Source organism: Triturus cristatus, chromosome 10 (assembly GCF_964204655.1).
Source record: "Triturus cristatus chromosome 10, aTriCri1.1, whole genome shotgun sequence".
Taxonomy (NCBI): Eukaryota; Metazoa; Chordata; class Amphibia; order Caudata; family Salamandridae; genus Triturus; species Triturus cristatus.
Genome location: NC_140593.1, coordinates 894,846,384 through 894,865,592, shown reverse-complemented (window position 1 = coordinate 894,865,592; position 19,209 = coordinate 894,846,384). Strand labels below are relative to the sequence as shown.

Genomic DNA, 19,209 nt, shown 5'->3' with positions numbered 1-19,209 from the left:
TCCTCTTCGTCCCCAAGGGAGTCTTCACCAGCGACTAGAGGTTCAACAGTCCGATTGAAATCACCTGCAATGACAATATTATTGTCTTGCGAATGCGTGTCAAGAAGGGTACCCAAGGCAATTAATACCTCTGATCTGCCTCCCTTGTTGCCTCTGGCGTAGATGTTATAAATATCAAGTTTTCCTATAGTGCCAGTAGACATTCTAATTAACTGGATATCACTATGACTAGTTTCCATAGCTTTAATTGATAGATTTAGGGACTGCCGAACCCAAATAGTGAGACCCCCCATTGGTCTACCCTTTGGGCCTTTTAGAGCGGGCACAGAAAAATTCAAATATCCCAACACAAATACGGGTTCACATGCCCAAGTCTCCTGAAATACACAAACATCAAAGGAGTTAACAAAGCTGAACCAATCACCAGAGTCAAGTTTAGAACGCAGCCCAGCAAGGTTCCAAGAGATTAATTTTCCCACTTCAGCCGCAGAACCAGCCAAGGCGTTCGGAACAGGGTCAAGATAAATGGCCTTACCCACTTCTGAAACTGCAACAATTGTTCGGCCTCCAAACCCAACGGCAAGAATGTCACCCTCTCCTTTCGGGTCAGTCTCAGAAGTACAGCGTACAATAGATGCAACAGTATACAATTGAGGCTCAGCCGACACACTACCTGGCAATGGCTTCTTGCCACGTACATTGCTCTTCTTGGTGAGGGTACTTAAACTATTTGGGCCAGTTGGTTCACAAGGTACTACACTCTTACCCCCAACAAGTCAGTCGCAATCGTTCAGATTAGATAGAGCTGAGAACCTATTTTCTATGTTGAGTCCCCACTCGTTAATTTGGGTAGCCCTTCCCTGTTTGTTAAATACAATGAACAGGTTGTGATCCCGTTTCTACCCAGCATTTGTGCGATAAAAAAACAGGAATGGAGATACCGGTAGCAATTCCTACATGAAATTAGAGTTTTTTGAACAAGCCGAAATTTATACAGGTACTATAAAGGAAAATCATATCAAGCGTCTCTAGTCAAAACAAATGTATTGATATGGTTCAGTGCTTTTCAAGTGATTGTGATAATTTGTTTCTTTTCTAAATATTAGAATGTTAAGTGAACAAGAGAGTGTTACCACCTTCTGAGGAAACACGTCATGTGCATTTGAAATGTCTTAAATGAGTGGTAAGCTCCCATATAATTACTGAACATATGTATAAAGAAATTATCGTGATTTATGAAAATGTAAGTGCAATGAAAAGAAAACACTCAAGTCGAATGAGAAATTTAAATTGGAGAGAAATGCAAATACATTTCAGCTTTCAAAGTTGATTATAATTGGTTTACAAGCGAGCTAAAAAGTCAGAGGCACCCTTGGTTGTGCAGAGTGTTGCTCTGCAAAAACCTACACGGCGCTGTTGTATAACAAAAGCATCTTCCAGTCCTGAGGAAGTGGTTAACAGCAGCCATAGCGATAACCAGGCTGGTAATAGTATACCAATGAACGTCACTCACTGCCATCTCCCTTTGTGCACTGCTTGGAAGTCAGAATGCAGCACCTAATTCATGGGAAGCCTCTATTTAGGTGACTACCTGTGACTAAGTGGCTGCTATCGACATCTGCACCCTTGTTGCTATAGGGTGTAGGCATTGCATAATATAATATAACATTCCTGCACACACATTGCCTTCTGTGAATGTTGCACTTACACAAAAAACATGTTTGCACACAAATTCACATGAGGGACCAGTGTACTTTTTGTGCATGGTGTCACTTAAATCGGAGCCTGAATGGTGAGAGGGCATGCACTAACGCTGAAATAATGGTCATGAATGAAAGCTGCTGTCCGGCGTCTATGTAAGAGTGCATTATAGTCTTATTGAGAAGATGGTGTTGGTTAAAGATTTGCCTCATTACAGAAAAAAACATTGTATAGAATCCAACCCTACGAGCTCCCTGCAATGTTTGTCAAATTGACTCAATTAACCTGCTACACCATGCAATTAAAATCTTTTCCTCAGCCTTACCCTAACCCAGTCATAATGCTAACCATAACCCAAACATAAATCTAACTCTGAACCAAACTTTAGCCCTAACCCTAACCCTAACCCTACCCCTAAATCTAACTCTAAATCTAACTCTAAACACTACTAGTGTTTAGACCACTTACCCTTACACTAACCCAACCTCCAATCCTACCTTAACACTAACCCTTACGCTAATTCCTACTCATGCCCTAACTCCAAATCTATTGGTAAATCTAAAACAAACCATATCCATCACTCTTTAGCTTATCTTAGTTGTAGTACTCAACAGAACCGTTAAATTAACCCTTACGGTAAAACTTACCTGTGCCCTAATGCTAAATCTAAACCTAACTATAACCATCACTCTTTAATTTATCTCAGTTGCTGTCCTCACCGTATGTTTAAATCTAACCCTTACACTAACACTTATTTATGTCCTAATACTAAATTTAAATCTACCATAACCATCACTCTTTAATTTATCTTATTTTTGTAATGAAATGAGTTCTGCCAATGTAATCTGCCTGGATTTTTCACTTTTTGATCACCTCGTTTTTGGCTTTTGTACTGTGGGTGAGCCTCCCAGGTGGTGACTCACCGATGGTAAAGTGACTGCCCATGATTACCACTAGTGTCCACTTTTTAAGATGAGGCTGCTGTGAAGAGGCATGAGTAAGGGGCACTTGGCTGTTTACACGTGAACACATGCGGGTGCACATGTGTCAAGTCTGTGCATGTAAAACTACCTTCATGCTCATCCCAGTAACTGCACACAGGTAGTCACTTGGAGGAAACTTTTATAATAATAGTGGACACTTAGAGTCAGTCCAGTTTACTGTTTTGTCTGCGGTGACACTTACACAATGGGACACTTACACAATGGGAGAAATCTGCCTTGCAGTGCAGTTTTGCTTCCCTTTGGCCTACAAAACCCACCAACATATCAAAATGGGGTGAAATGTGTGCACCAAGAACAAATCTAAATGTTCGAAGAAGTTATCTGTACATCTTATGTGACATCCAGAATTACCATATTTCTCTGGCTCATATCAGGATCAGGCCTTTTGTCACCCTGCTGGGCCAAGTAAATTATATTGCTCTCCAGCAGCAGGAACAAAGGCCTTCCCACACAAAGGGGGCAATTCATTGTGCTTCGCTAAGCTCCTGAGGAGGAAGGGGTGGGACAGAAAATCTGCATCCATTAATTACCTATTACACTGGACCAGGGCTGGTACAGTCTAGGCATACTGAACAAAGGCGGGATCCCAGTCTTCTGAAGCCAACACAGGAGTAGGCTCTTCGTTGAAATCTTGGTAGGAAAGACCTTGGCAGTGATGTCAGCAAGGGGCGGACCTAAGGCCCCCATAGGAGAGGTGACCAGTGACTACTGGATGCATGGAGGCACCTTGAATTGCCCCAGCATGATGTGCAGATGGGTTGTGACAGGTGTGTGGAAGTGATGTGGCACCCTAGGATTGAGCAAAACCAAAAGAAATGATGGACGGAGTGTTGAACATTGCAAGCACTCACCCCCAGTCAACTGATCTGGGTTTAATCCACCACCGTTCTTTAGCCCACTCTGCCACCCCAGTGCACCCTATGATTGGCCAGGGGTGCCTGGCTTCTAGAACTTTCCACTCCAACTTGAAAAACATTTGCACAAGAGGGAGAGAGTGCTTTTTGTTGGAGCTGGACATTAGGACTGGAGGTGGCAGCCATGGACAACTGGAAGGAGAAGCCCCCAGATGCCCACCTGGACTAAGGACTCTGCCTACTGTTGACCCCAGAACCAGTGGGTCTCTCTCCAGGGCCAGGGATGCTGGTCCCCTTACATCCCATAAGGACCAGTAGGAGTAAAACGGGACTTTTGCACCCAGTAGGAAAGAAGCACCACAGAAGTAAAAAAGAGGAAGCCAGTGGAACCATCTCCCTGCAAAGTGTGCCACCTTAGAGGCCAGGAGGCCTACGGAAAAGATTCCAGGTGGCTAGGATTTGCCACGAGGAGCAAAATGAGCCCAAGATCATGTGAGCCCAACTGGGTCTGAGATTTGGAAGGAAGAAAGATTAGACCTTTGACTCCCAGTTAGGTCACGGTGCATGTGGTGCTCCTCTGTGAAGCTCAAGAAACCCCCAGGGTGGGCCAGGGTCCGGGGGCGACGCAAGGAGCCTCTTAAATTGAAACCCTGGAAGGGGACATACGAGGGTCACTCTCCTGAGTGCTCTGGAGGCCCCGGGATCCCAAACCATGGGCTGGTTTATTTTTGTATTGGGGGCCTGGGACCCCATCTTTTGGCCCCTGCCACCAAAAAGAAAGAGGGGAGCGCCATTGAACCTTCTCACAGAGCAAAGAAAGGATTTTGGGACTGGGGGAGCGCTGCTGTGCTCACTCTGACCGTGGTGGGCCTGTCCTCCGCTCCCCGTGCCCTGGGGAAGCCGTGCGGCTACCACACAAGAACTCACTGCCTGCCAGAGAAGACAGTTGTCGGCTCCCGCGCCGGCAGCAAAGCAGACTGCTGGTCGGGCATGGAGCAGGCTGGGGCTACCGGGGGTAGGCTCCCTACGCTGACTCCAACAGATGTAGGCATGCGGGGTGCCTGAGCGGGACTGGACACCCCCAAGAAAGAACAAACACACAAAAAAGACGCAAAAGCCGGGCGGCATGTCTCAGAGCAGGAGAGAGAAAAGCGGCTGGAGCTGCCTAATTAAAATGCACGCTACCAGGGAGGGGGCATCCCATAATGCCCTGTCTTGCTGACCCAATAGTTCTGGTCAATGTGGTGGCCCCATGATGACACGGACACCACCAATTATAAAAAGAGAGTGTGGGGGCTGCAAGAGTGTAGCATCTCTCCCCAAAAGCAATTTGACAAAGTACAGCCGCTAGGTTTGCAGGGTCTAGGACAGGATGACCACTCGATTCTCTATCATTTTAAGCCTGCCCACGGCTAGAACTTTTGCTCTACATCTGACTCTAGAGGCAGACTCTACTGCTGCAATTTGTGTGGCATATGGTTGTTTAAAAAAAATAATAAACATGCATATGATACATGTTTGAACAAGGTTTAATTTAAAATGGTAACGCTTTATTCAAAGATGGTGTTATTGCTGACAGTAATGGTTATTCCAGAAAGGCTGCAATGCTTTATTATGTATAACCTAATCACAATACTTTACTACTTATAATGATCGCAGAAGGGTTATGGTTACTGATGTTAGTCATAGAATGAGGTATTATGACATGAGATTCTGATCTTTAAAGTGTGGTAACATTGACCTGATGTAAAGGGACACCCCCCTACATGGTTACATGTTGTACTGTACATGGGGGGGATCATGACCCTTTAGGGGTCAAATCTAATCCTGCCAAAGGTATTTCCACCACACTTATGTATATCTGTAAATTACTGCGTAGGGATGTATGACGTTACAACGCACACTTTTACAACGCATGCACTTACAACGCATTTTTTACAACGCATAATCCATTACAACGCATGACATTACAACGCATGACACTACAACGCATTTTTAAAAAATACCTTTACAACGCATTGCCATTACAACGCATACTACCTTTACAACGCATACCATTACAACGCATTATATTAAATTACATTTAAGGTAAGTATTAGATAGTATAGGGGTAAAAATTACTATTCTAACTCCAGGGGGTACAACAGTAGGGTAAGTGTTGGATAGTATAGGGGTAAAAATTACTATTCTAACTCCAGGGGGTGCATCAGTAGGGTAAGTGTTGGATAGTATAGGGGTAAAAATTACTATTCTAACTCGAGGGGGTGCAACAGTAGGGTAAGTGTTGGATAGTGTAGGGGTAAAAATTACTATTCTAACTCCAGGGGGTGCAACAGTAGGGTAAGTGTTGGATAGTATAGGGGTAAAAATTACTATTCTAACTCCAGGGGGTGCATCAGTAGGGTAAGTGTTGGATAGTATAGGGGTAAAAATTACTATTCTAACTCCAGGGGGTGCATCAGTAGGGTAAGTGTTGGATAGTATAGGGGTAAAAATTACTATTCTAACTCCAGGGGGTGCATCAGTAGGGTAAGTGTTGGATAGTATAGGGGTAAAAATTACTATTCTAACTCCAGGGGGTGCAACAGTAGAGTAAGTGTTGGATAGTATAGGGGTAAAAATTACTATTCTAACTCCAGGGGGTGCATCAGTAGGGTAAGTGTTGGATAGTATAGGGGTAAAAATTACTATTCTAACTCCAGGGGGTGCATCAGTAGGGTAAGTGTTGGATAGTATAGGGGTAAAAATTACTATTCTAACTCCAGGGGGTGCATCAGTAGGGTAAGTGTTGGATAGTATAGGGGTAAAAATTACTATTCTAACTCCAGGGGGTGCATCAGTAGGGTAAGTGTTGGATAGTATAGGGGTAAAAATTACTATTCTAACTCCAGGGGGTGCATCAGTAGGGTAAGTGTTGGATAGTATAGGGGTAAAAATTACTATTCTAACTCCAGGGGGTGCAACAGTAGAGTAAGTGTTGGATAGTGTAGTGTAATATTATGCGTTGTAATGGTATGCGTTGTAATGGTAGTATGCGTTGTAATGGAATGCGTTGTAAAGGTAGTTTTTAAAAATGCGTTGTAATGGTATGCGTTGTAATGTCATGCGTTGTAATGGATTATGCGTTGTAAAAAATGCGTTGTAAAGGTAGTGCGTTGTAAAAGTTGCGTTGTAAAGGTTGTTCCCCACTGCGTAGCATTCAGTAATGTGTGTGTAATAAATGTACTTTTCCTTTTTCTAAAAAAAACGCACAGACTGAACAATCATTTATTGAGTGTTATTATTGTGTGCCAGTGAATGATGATTTCTAGCCCACACCAGCTCCCCTGAGTAGGCCTGCTTTTCTTCGCTACCCTGAGAGAGTCAAGCGCTGTAATGGGGTATTTGGTTCCCATTGAAGGGATGGATGTGGACCCTTGTGCAAGACACATAACTAATGGCCAGTTTCCTTAGAAATGTCAATCCTCAAAGAAACCTTAAAACAAAACTTTACACTAACACCCATGCAATAGTAATAAATGTAAACCTATCCATCACTCTTTTACTGATCTTAGTTTCAATATTTATGGTAACCTTAACCGCTGGCACTATCCCTAACCAAACCCTAGCTCTAACCCTACCTTAGCTGTAAACCATACGCTAACACATACTCAGGCCCTAACTTGTAATCGAATCCTAAATCTAAACCTAACAATAACCATCACTCTTTAGCTTATCTTACTTGCAATTCTCACCATAACCTTAAAACAAACCCTTAAGCTAACACTAATCCGTGCACTAATACTTAGGTGCCGATTCTGATCTGAGTCGGAAAGCACTGCAACTGGCCGGATCCGGAGTGTTTTCCGACCGAGCCGGAGTCCTGCAGTCCGACCGAGCGAGTACGATGCGGCCGTATGCTGCCAGACTCGGTTCGGTCAGACTCCCATAGAAGTCAATGGGAGCCGGTCGTACGACGCGTACATGGGCTCCCATTGACTGAATGGGTACGTCTCGCGGAAGGGTGCCCCCTACAGTGGGTACGCGTCGGTGCCATCCGTACCGTACATGCCTGTGTTGGGGGGACCCTTGGGTCTCCCCCTGTGTCCGAGTCGTAGGGCTACGGGTGACAGGGGGTCAGACGCGGACCCCCAAAGGCAACCACCCGGATGTTTTGCGAGCCGGACACTACAGCTCGCACAGGCTGTCCGACGCGTGCATTGTACTGGCTCGGTCGTAATCCACATCCATTGCATGCCACAGTTAGCTCACGACCGAGACGTACGGAGCGGGTCGGACCCGGAAATGACTCGGTCGTTGATTTTCACGTAGCTCGCATCGTACTTGCTCGCTCGTACAGCTGTACGAGTCGGGTGGAAAACACGCGTGCGGCTCGTAGTTTTTCTGGCTGGATCGCGTTCGGTGCCCTTCCGACCCGGATCGGAATCGGCCCCACAATCTAGACCTAACTATAATCATTACTTCTTAATTTAACTTAGTTGCAATCCTCACCATAAACTTAAAACTATCTATTACACTAACACTTACCCATGCCCTAATACTAAATCTAAATCTACCATAAACCTCGCTCTTTAAACTTATCTTATTTTCAATCCTCAAGGCAAACTTTTTTTCAGTTTTTATGTAGCGCGAACTCGACCTGAAGGTATTGAAGAGCTTTACATGAGCACCAGTTGCATTACACAAGGACACATTCATTTTTGGGAGGCACAGGAGATTACATGATTTGCCCAGAATCACAGGAGGTTCAGCCGAAGCAGAGACTCCAACCTGGTTTCCCAGTTCCTTAAAACGAACCCTTACACTAACACTTAACCATACATTAGTACTAAACCTAAACCTATCCATCACTCTTTTACGTGTCTTAGTTGCACTACTCACCACAACTTTAAAACTAACCCTTACGTTAACCTTAAATCTATCCCTGAAGCTTCCACTAACCAAAACCAAGCAGCTTTACCTTACCTATACTACAATAGTCAATTAATATCACTGAAAATAGCAAATAGTTATCATGACTTGCCTGAAATTTTCTTTCTGATGCCTGTAAATTGCGCAGAATTTCTCTATAATGATGTTGTCGTTTTTTTCTTATCTAATTTGTTGACATATTATGAGAAACATAATTGATCTATCAATAAAGAAACATGTATCATGATAGTCACGATAGGTAAGCACTAATATCTTTTTAATATAAGGGCACTCACCAAAGCCTATGCAGTGATGAGTGCACATTAACTACCTGTCAGTAAAGCGGAAAGCACATTTTCACCATATTAATGGGAGAATAAGCACTGCAGCCACACATACATTTTCATTCAATAAAGGGATGCTCATGAGTGTCTAGCCTGTTATAGGGTGGGCTTTAGCACCTGATGGATAAGTTAAGACTCTATGCACATGGGTACACAATGCATAATGAAGAGGTACAAATGAAGGCCTGCATGAAAAGGCATTAACATCCATCCGAGAATGGATGCACAATAATGCCTGAGCCATACACGAGAGTGAATTGTCGCCCAATCAACATGGACCAACAAACAGCAAAGTGATGAAGGGAATGCTTGATTGAATCACAGCCATGGGCGATCACATGGCCCACATTTCAGTCTGTTTTTTTCCAGGCTAACGAGAGACCATCCGGATACATGTCAGTCATGGGGCTGAAACTGTAGGAACAGTCCAACCTGAAATGTCAGGCCAGGTCTCCTCCAGATAGAAAAACAAGCATTGGCATAGCCAATAGGTCTCGCCTTTGGGACCTTATAAGTGTTTAGCCATGCAACAGTTGCATAACTAAATACATATAAGGTCCCAAAAGCAAGACCTATTGCTTATGCAAAGCGGCCATGCGGCCGCGAAATTGAAAGTGAAAGTGATCGCGATCACGATCAAACATAAAGTGAAAGTAATCGCTGTAAAGCACGGCGCGCGTGCCCGCGCACATGCACTGTAGCTCTAGGCTGGCCTGGTAGCACTTTTTGAAGCCCTCTCAATAAGTCTCGCCAGACCAATGCATGCGCTGGGTCAGGCGAGACCTAACAGGCACCCCCAAACTGGCTTGAGCTTGCGAGGCCTTATCACTGAGGTGTAACTTGAGACCAAAAGTACAGTGAGCACAGGACAACTGGGCATATCTGTCATTAGGACAAAGTGATTAAAGGAATGATCTGCTTTAGAACTTAATTGGCTTGTGGCATAGAGAGCCACTTATCACATAAATGTTGCTGCTCCTGAGTTTGAGATAAACTCATTTCCTTTCCTTTCATTATTGATGATTGGCACTGTTTCTGTGCTTTAATAGGTTCCCTTTTCAGGAATTCAGAGGAGTGTTATGTCATGCATGGGAGGGCAATCTGGATTGCAGTAGTTGAACAGACTATGAAAACCTTAACCATAACGGCCAGCTGGCACTAGTGCTACCTTTTTCATATTCCATAATTCAATTAGTTTTTATAATATTATTATGTATACTGATATTCTGATAGATTCTTCTAGGCACAGATTCCTCACCTTTTGAAAATTTCCCAGGTGTCAGATTGGATCCGTAAACGTTTCAGCAGTACCTCTGCACACTAGTAGGTGGCACTGTGCAGCTTTGCACTGATCCCGTTCTGCTCCAGAAATGACTTGCGGAGCCAATATAGGCGTCGCTCCCCTGCGCTGATGTCAGTTCTTTTCTTTCCATGCCAACCGACAAGGGTACGGAGCTATCTTTAATGTCTTTGAAACCCTTACCTGGAGAACAAAAAATGACAGTGTGCAAGGGACATATCACCTTCCAAACTGACAGGGTTTAAGTCCTGTCATAAACAAATCTCTGTGACAGATCCTCATCAGTTTTTTCTGTGGTGCCTGGGGTTGAGCTACGGCTCTAAGGCCTGCAGTGACTGTATGTTGAAGAACCTGAAGGCCATACTAAACCGCGAGAAGAAACTACTTCGCCAAGCACCTGAAAACTCAGCATCAAGACCAGTCTAAGTCAAAATTTCAATACCGGTCCTATTAGAGATCCAGAAGATGCAGGAGTTGTTTCAGAGATCATTCTTTGCCTTTGCGGATGCTAAAATGGCTGTATGTGATGCACGACAAGCATTTGCAAAAAAGGGAATAGCGATGTGACCAAATTGCATGTATAAGCGAGTTGCAAATTGAGATTAGTCACAAAACGGACCATTTGCACATGCAATTTGTCACCAATTCAAATCAGGTGGTAACTGGTTCCAATCAGGGGCTTCCACAATCACTGCCCTGTACATGATAGCGAGGAGGATTTACAAACTGGCTGCTCAGCAGAGGAAGTAGAGACAGGAGAGGGTGTTCTGAGTCAAACTGACCATATTTGAAAAGACAGAGGAAGAGCTATATAAACAGCATAGGCTGAGTAGCAATGTCATCCTGGAGATAATAGCAACTTTAAAGCCATACCTTGAAAGCAGCACACCGCGCAGGTACACAGTCCCCACCCAGGTCTGGTGTTGTGCTCCTTCCAGCTATTGGCCAGTAGCAGTTACCAAAATGTGATAGCTGTGGCTGGAGGGGTGTCTAAGAGTTCGCGTTTGCGTTTCTTTTGCCAATTCTTAGATGCCTTGCTCCTCTGCATACACAAACATATTCACCTGCCAGGGGATGATGTGGAAATGCAAACAAATAAATTGCAATTCAATCAGAGAGCCAGATTCCCACCGGTCAGAGGGTGTGTAGACGGGACCCATGTGCCCATATGTTCCCCTTCCCACCTGGAATACCTATTCAGGAACCGCAAGAACACCCATTCCCTGAACATCCAAGTTGTCTGCAATGCACACAATATCATCACAGATATTGTGGCACATACCAAGGGAGCACCCATGGGAGCAAGACTACATGTTCAGGCACAGTGGGATTAACCGACAAATGGAAAGAAGGGAGTTTAATAAAGGATACTTACTAAGGAGTGGAAAGTAATGTTATGACTCATATGTTATTGCCCAATCATCATTGTTTGTATGTTGTCTCACACAATCTTTTCTTAGTCAGGTGACAGTGCATATGCTCTGAGGCCATGGATCCTCACACCCCACCTGTCTCCCAACAACCCACATGAGCGGCGGTACAACCCAGGTCACGTAAGGCAGATTGGTGCTTGAGCGAACATTTGGGCTCCTCAAATCCCGATTCAGGTGCCTGCACAAGAGTGGGAGGGCCATGCAGTATGCACCAGAGGCTGCCAGCAAGATTGTAGCAACTTGTGCCATACTCCACAACTTTGCCTGTAGGAGAGGCTTACCCATTGAGGTGACTGGAAGTGAATCCGAGGATGAGGATCCTGGCCCATCTGCCCAGCACCAAACCGAGGCAAGCAGAGCAGCGGAGGGGAGAAGGCGCAGGGACCACATAGCCAGACATCACTTTACACTGTAAGATATGTCCATATACTCAATACTAACACAAAAGGTGACACCAAGTCATTGATTTCTCAAAATAAAGCACCCTTTAATGCCAGGGATCAACAAACAGAGACAGACAGCCTGTATGTCACACATAATCATATGTACATTGCGTGTACATGTTGGTCGGTTACATCACTGCCAACTGTAAGGGAAGAGCAGAATAAATCCAAAGAAAATCCAGACTCACCCTGCACTCATTTATTTGGAAGGCATCCAGTATGGGAGCTGGTGCCATGCATAGGTGCTGGAGTGTGGCTACTACTCAGGCTCAGCACACAGGCATCGGAGGCAGACACGCTCCTGTGACTTGACATCTACTGTCTCGATCCACAGCACCCACCCCACTGGCAATGTGGGCAATTTCGAGGACCTCCATGGATGTTGTGATCTGCGTTAGGCACCGTGACATGTCCCCAATGTAGTAGCCCATCTCCACCTGTAGGGTCACTGTTATTTTGACAGGGTAGTGATACTATGGCCCTTGTCATGGCATCCATCCTGCCACCTCTGCTCTTCTCCCTATGCCTTTGCAGTCTCCTGCTCTCTGACAGCTCAGTACAGAGTTGTGTCACTGCACCTTTCAGAGCGTCCATTTTAGAGTCTATGGGGGCCTGATTTTTTGCTAATTACTTGGTAATGTTGTTGAATCCCAGGTTCAATTTACGATAGATCATGCACATTTGTTTCTGCTGTAGGTGCTGAACCTGTTGCTTCATCTCTTCCAGCCCACCATACAACACCTGTTGGCCGGACGTCTACTGGGACCCTGATGCCTGCCTTCTCAGATGGAGCCTATGCCTATGTGGAGTGAAGCGCTGCTGTTGGACCCTGCTGACTTGAATGCGGCTAGGTGTGAGTGCCTGCCTGGTATCCTGCCCCTGTTCTGCTGCTGATGTGATTGGCACACTCTTGGATTTTCCACTTGGAACTTCATCCACCTGGCCCTGGTCTTCTCCCCCATCTGCCGGCTCTTCAAGTACTTGCACAGGGTCCCCAATCAGATAATGAGAATGACAATTAAATGTTACGTGTGACACACTATCTAATTTGTCTTACAACAGTATTCTGATAATATCTGACACTGAATAAATACTGCATTTTCCATAATGCACCATGTGTAGTTTTTTTCCTACATATGGTTGTGTTACATGCATGTAGACACCATCTTTAAAAGCATAAAAAGTAGTATGGTATCAGTTTCACACTTACTTGGTGATGGTAGAGGGGCTGATGTGCCCAGGCTCCCAAATCCTGCAACTGCTTCTGCTACAAGGGTCGTCTCCACTATTACCACTGATGTTGAGGGTGGGGGTGCAGTGGAGGGACCACCTCCTGTGGCCTGGGAACCCTTTCTTTGGCCCAAGGCCGCGGGTCGTATCACCGTTTTTTTATTTCTTCCACTGACTGGTCAGCCACTCCAACAGTATTGATCCTCTGCTGTATTTCTCTCCAGATTTTCCTCTTCTGTGACTCTGGCACAGTCATGGAGGCACACCCAAAGAGCTGCTCATGATAGTCAGAGCACTCTTTTGTTAAGATCTCGAGTCCCCTTTCTGAGAACGTTAAATTTCTTCTCCTCTGCCCTGTTTCCTGCTCTCCCTGTTGGCTAGCCATTACTGGTGGTGCTTGGGCTGCTTTTTGGGCTCCTCAGCTCTCTTTGGTTGTGCTGCAAGAATTTCCTCCTCATTGTACCTGGTCTCCTGGCTTCTTCTGGGCAGCACTTTCTGTGTTTGGGGTCCTTCCCCTTACCCAGGAAGCAGAAAGCCTATTGTTTCCCAATGCGGTCGCTAATTGCAAACGCAATCGCAATTTATGACTGCATTCACAAATTGAGATTGATTTGGTAATCGAAATTTGTGATTAACAAAATTGCGATGCGTCTAGATACCAAGTCGCAAATTCAGGCCCACATGGGACAGTACATGCGATTTTGTGACTTCCTAATTGCGATTTGGAAATATTCGCAATTAGGAAGTCGCTAAATTTACCTTTCGTACATGTGGCCCAATGTCTCTGATTTGATTTGTGCAGGATTTATAAAGCACAACAAATGCCCATGGGTGTCAAGGTGCTATAGCCGCATAGGTGAGGAATGGCCCGCGTGAAGTCTCAGAAGTCAAGCGCTGAGTTGTCATCATGTGGGGCTGCCGTGTCTGTCCCTGTGGCCTGGACTACGAAAGATCACTCTCCCCAAGAGCATATCTGCAGAACTCCAGGATGGTACCCACAGAAGCCCAGCCAGAGCTAACTGTGGTGCTTGGTACTTGGCATATTTCTTGGCTGTTAGTAAAATGGTGTTGATTTTCTTCTTGCTGATGTGACATGACCCTAATGTGTTCACTCTTATCCTTTAATTCCAGTTATACATGTTTAGTGGCGTTCCCACTATTGGTTCATGAGAAGATGGCATTGTGGGTTCTCCTGGGGGTTTTAGTTTCATCCCAGTATGTGGGGTTGTAGCCCCAGTCGAGTCTTCCTCAGGGCTGCGTCACTGGGGATTATGAACCTGCAAGGACTCCAGGTCTGACCCGTGTTTATCTCCTTGGGCCATGAGTAACACACAGGTGGTATCCTACGAGGGATGTGATGTCCTGAAGGCCCTAGTGTTGTCATCAGAAAAGAGTCATGGCAACAGGAAGACATCTGTAACCCAGGAATTGGATTTCAGACTAAGTCTGGATGTTCCAGTTGCAAAGCTGTGGAATCCATGCCCCAAATGGAGTAGAAAGTGGAGCTTGCGTGTTCCACCGTGTGATCCTGAACTATCAACTCCTGTATAGTATCAAAAGGTATAAATAACAGCAACCTTGTCCTTGCCCACCCTTTACCAGGTCAGCAGTTGCAGTGCTACAGTGTAAGGGAGAAATGATTCACATTTGTTGCGCTGTCTTGGGTGATTTCAAAGATTGCTGGGCATCAGGGCAGAACGACCTTTCCTCATTTTTTCTGGGGCAGCACGCGCACGTGCAGACCTCTTTCTTAGTTGGGAACAATACTGTCCTGCCACAGGCCTCTTAATACTGGAGGCGGTGGCAGCAGATAACCATACTAGTAAGGGCTGGGCCTTTCTCAGTTCCCTACGTCTTGAGATGCGCCAGTCCTGCTAAAGAGAGTGTTCTGCCTAACTCCTGCACCCGCGTCCATGTGGGGCATGAGTGGCGTGTGAGTGTGTGCTCAGTAGGCTTATGGGCATCAGGAGTGTGTGTGTGTCTCTCACTTTCTGCAGGGACCCAGCAATCCCTTTTGATCCTCTTTTTTAATAGTGATGATCCTTAGAGCCTAACAAAGGACGGGTCACATTCGAGGTAGTGCCTAGATCATTCCTGAAGGCCTTCAAAGTGGACCAGGCTCCAGGAAAAGGATGACAGAAGCCCCTTTGAAGTGCAGGTCAGTTTCTCACCCTTTCCTGCTTCTTTCTTCCCCAGAGGAGAGACAGGTAGGTTTTGTGTCTCAGCCAGGTGAGGGAAGCACAGCTCCTTTTGTGCCATTTGAACCTTGAAGCCCCAGTCAGACAAACCTGGCTCCTTAATCCTGTCCCAAAATGAACAAATTATGGACGGAATGCTGCACATTCCAAACATTCATCCCCTGTCACAAAGATCTGGGCTTAATCCATCATTCTTTTGCTCACCATGCCTCCCCGGGTTGGACTCGGCCATATTTAAATCAGTCTTGACCCTGTGCTTCATGACAACAGTCCAGCCTGAACTGCCAAGCCAGGTCCTCCCTGGACCGGAAACAAGCGTCCTGGGACCGGTTTCAGGGCATCACCCCACATCTGCCAGGCTAGCTTGAATCCAGTGGCGCAGTCAAATGAACTGAAAATTAAACTTATAACACGCGCTAATACCCGTAGGTGTCTAGGCGCGGCGGTTCCCCCTGATATACTAACCAGAGTGGAAAATTAACATGCTGTGATGGGCTAGTTGTTAAAAAGCTGAGTTTTTAAAGGTTTACGAAATCCCAGTAGATTGTTTGCTGTCTTTAGTGTCAGTGGGAGGGAGTTCCACAAACTGTCTGTACCTAGAAAAAAGCTTCTTCCCCCCAGGAGGCCGTTTTAGCCCTGGGGATCATTAGATTTGCAGAGGTCTCAGAGCGCAGCTGCCACTCTGGAATATACCACTTGAATTTGTCTGCAAAATATTCAGGGCCCAGGCCATTTAGTGCTTTGAAGGCGATACAGAGGGCCTTGAATCCAATCCTTCTTTTAACTGGAAGCCAATGCAGAATCGGAAGGGCATGGGCCACTGATTGACATTTGGTAATGTCGAGTAGGAGGCGTGCTCCTGCGTTTTGGAGAACTTGCATTTTGTTGAGGAGGCGTGACTATATATTTAAAAACAGCCCACTACAGTAATATATTCTGGACAGGATCAAGGCTGTAACCACCAATTTCTGGAGTTCTGACGGGATGTAGGGGAGAATTTTCCTGGTAATTTTTATCGAGTAAAAACATGCGGAGGTAGGTGCGTTTATTTGCCCCTCAAAGGACAACTTGGTGTCAAAATAGACTCCTAGATTTTTCACCTTGGAGGTGGGAGTAGGGATCTCTCCCATTTCCTGAGGCCACCAGTTGGGTTGCCAAAAGGATGTATCTCGCCCAAACAGGAGCACCTCGGTTGTCGCTGTGTTCAGCCTCAAGCAGTTTTGGGACATCCAGTGCCCAACTTTCCGCATACAATCCTGAAATATCCGAGCAGTGTTCGTTGAGTCCCCTGAAAAAGACGCTATGATTTGTGTGTCGTCGGCATATGACACTGTCTTAAAACCGAAAGACCTAATAAGAGATTAGAGGTGGGCAACATATAGATTGAAAAGTGTCAGGCTCAATGGGGAGCCTTGTGGCACCCCACATGGAAAGGTGAACCAGGACGATGTATGTCCGCCAAGCTCCACTCGTTGCTCCCTGTCACGGAGAAAGGAGTTCAGAAGGGCCACAGCCTTGCCCCTGATCCCTACAGAAAACAATCGGTTTATTAGGAGATCATGATCCACCGTGTCGAAAAGCCGCCGAGAGGTCTAAGAGGATCAGGGCAGTCTATCCTCCCTTATCCAAGTGAGCACGTGACCCACGTCTGGGCATACCCGGAGCACTTAGGGCCATAAATGTAAAATGAACAAATGATGGACGGGATGCTGAACATTGCAAACAGTCACGCCCAGTCACAAAGATATGGGTTTAATCCATCGTTCTTTTGCTCACCACGCTACCCCAGTTTGGACCCAGCTATATGAAAACCAGTCTTGACCCTGTTCCTTATGGGAACAGTCCAGCCCAAACTGCCAAGCCAAGTCCTCCCTGGACCGGAAACAAGCATCCTGAGACTGGTTTCGGGGCATCACCCCTCATCAGCCAGGCTAGCGTGAATCCAGTGGCGCAGTGAGCATGGGACCCACATCTGGGCAGACCCTTCCCAAATGCAAAATGAACAAATAATGGACGGAATGCTGAACAATGCAAACATTCACCCCCAGTCACAAAGATCTGTGTTTAATTCATTGTTCTTTTGCTCAACACGCCACCCTAGTTTGGACCCAGCCATATTTAAATCAGTCTTGACCCTGTTCCTTATGGGAACAATCCAGCCCGAACTGCCAAGCCAGGTACTCCCTGAACCGAAACAAGCATACTGGAACCGGTTTCGGGGCATCCCCCTCATCAGCCAGGCTAACTTGAATCCAGTGGCGCAGTGAGCACGGGACCCACGTCCTGGCATACCCTTCCCAATTAGGACAACTAATTCAAAATTAACAAATTATGGACGGAATGCTGAACAATTCAAACATTCACCCCCAGTCACAAAGATCGGGGTTTAATCCATTGTTCTTTTGCTCTCCACACCACCCCAGTTTGGACCCAGCCATATGCAAATCCGTCTTGACCCTGTTTCTTATGGGAAGAGTCCAGCCAGAACTGCCAAGCCAGGTCCTCCCTGGACCGGAAACAAGTATCCAAGGACCAGTTTTGGGGCATCAACCCTTATCAGCCCAGCTAGCTTGATTCCAGTGGCGCAGTGAGCTCGGGACCCACGTCTGGGCATACCTTTCCCAAATGCAAAATGAACAAATGATGGACAGAATGCTGAACAATGCAAACATTCACCCCCAGTCACAAAGATCTGGGTTTAATCCATTTTTATTTTGTTCACCACGCCACCCCAGTTTGGATCCAGCTGTATGCAAATCAGTCTTGACCCTGTTCCTTATGGGAATCGTCCAGCCTGAACTGCCAAGCCAGGTCCTCCCTGGTTCGGAAACAAGCATCATGGGACCTGTTTCAGGGCATCACCCCTCATCCTCCAGGCTAGCTTGAATCCAGTGGCACAGTGAGAACGGGACACACGTCTGGGCATACCCGGTGCACCTAGGGCGAGAAAGTAACTGACAGTCAAGAGATCTGGGTTAAAGACCGATTTACATATGGCTGGATCGAAACTGGGGTGGCATGGTGAGCACAAGAACGATGGATGTAACCCAGATCTCTTGACTGGGGGTTAATGTTTGATTTGCTCTGCATTCCATCTATCATTTGTGTGTCTTTTCCTTTATTCTGCAGGAAAATTACGTGACTGGGTAGTTAAGTGTGAGTTAAGAACTACTCCCCTGAAACCAGAAAGTCTACAACTTGTCATGGTGGAGAAATACACATTTGTAGCCTACAAACCTAATATAAATGAGGAATGGCATCCTCAGATCTGTGTGCTAGGGGTGTCTCACTGACTGGTGCCATGCGGTTCACAGGTATAGACTGGAGAAAAACTCGAAAATACATGGCTTGCGCTTGAAAGGGATAAGCTCCTGTTTTATGTCAGGAACGCGACCTGCAGTCCCAGTAGTATCTTGGTAAGAGTGCTGTTGGGGGGAATATTGAAGGAACGGGCCATTACTGAGGACAAGGGGCTACTGGTCGTGCCCCCACTTTGAAGCGCCACCTAGAGGAGCAACCTGCCTGCCTGGAGGTTGACGGTACCGTGCCCGATAGATTGAGCAAGAGCAAGAGCACTAAGCAAGATGTGGGGAAGGAGTTGAGCTGCCCGAGCTGTTGTCAGCCATGTTGTCCCTTGTGCCCTGCTTGTGCACCGCCAGGTGTGCCCCTCACTAGGCCTGAGGGCTATCTTTGGGAAGCGCTATCCCAGAAGAGAGGTACCTTTCGTTAGAGGATACGTGGAAGCGCACTGTTCCCCTTGAGCTGTGACTGTGCAATGTGGTCATTAGCCT

At 46.1% G+C, this 19,209-nt stretch overlaps 1 protein-coding gene across 4 annotated transcripts in view; it reads left to right on the top strand.

Annotated features, from left to right (window-relative positions):
- Positions 1-13,100, top strand: part of LOC146796197 (small nuclear ribonucleoprotein G-like) — a 195,217-nt gene extending 182,117 nt beyond the window's left edge. For all 4 annotated transcript variants that reach the window (XR_014969574.1, XM_085628638.1, XM_085628637.1 and 1 more), the window contains one exon: positions 12,717-13,100. The gene's annotated coding sequence lies outside the window, so the exon portion shown is untranslated. The remainder of the gene's footprint in view (positions 1-12,716) is intronic.
- Positions 13,101-19,209: the final 6,109 nt, after the last annotated feature.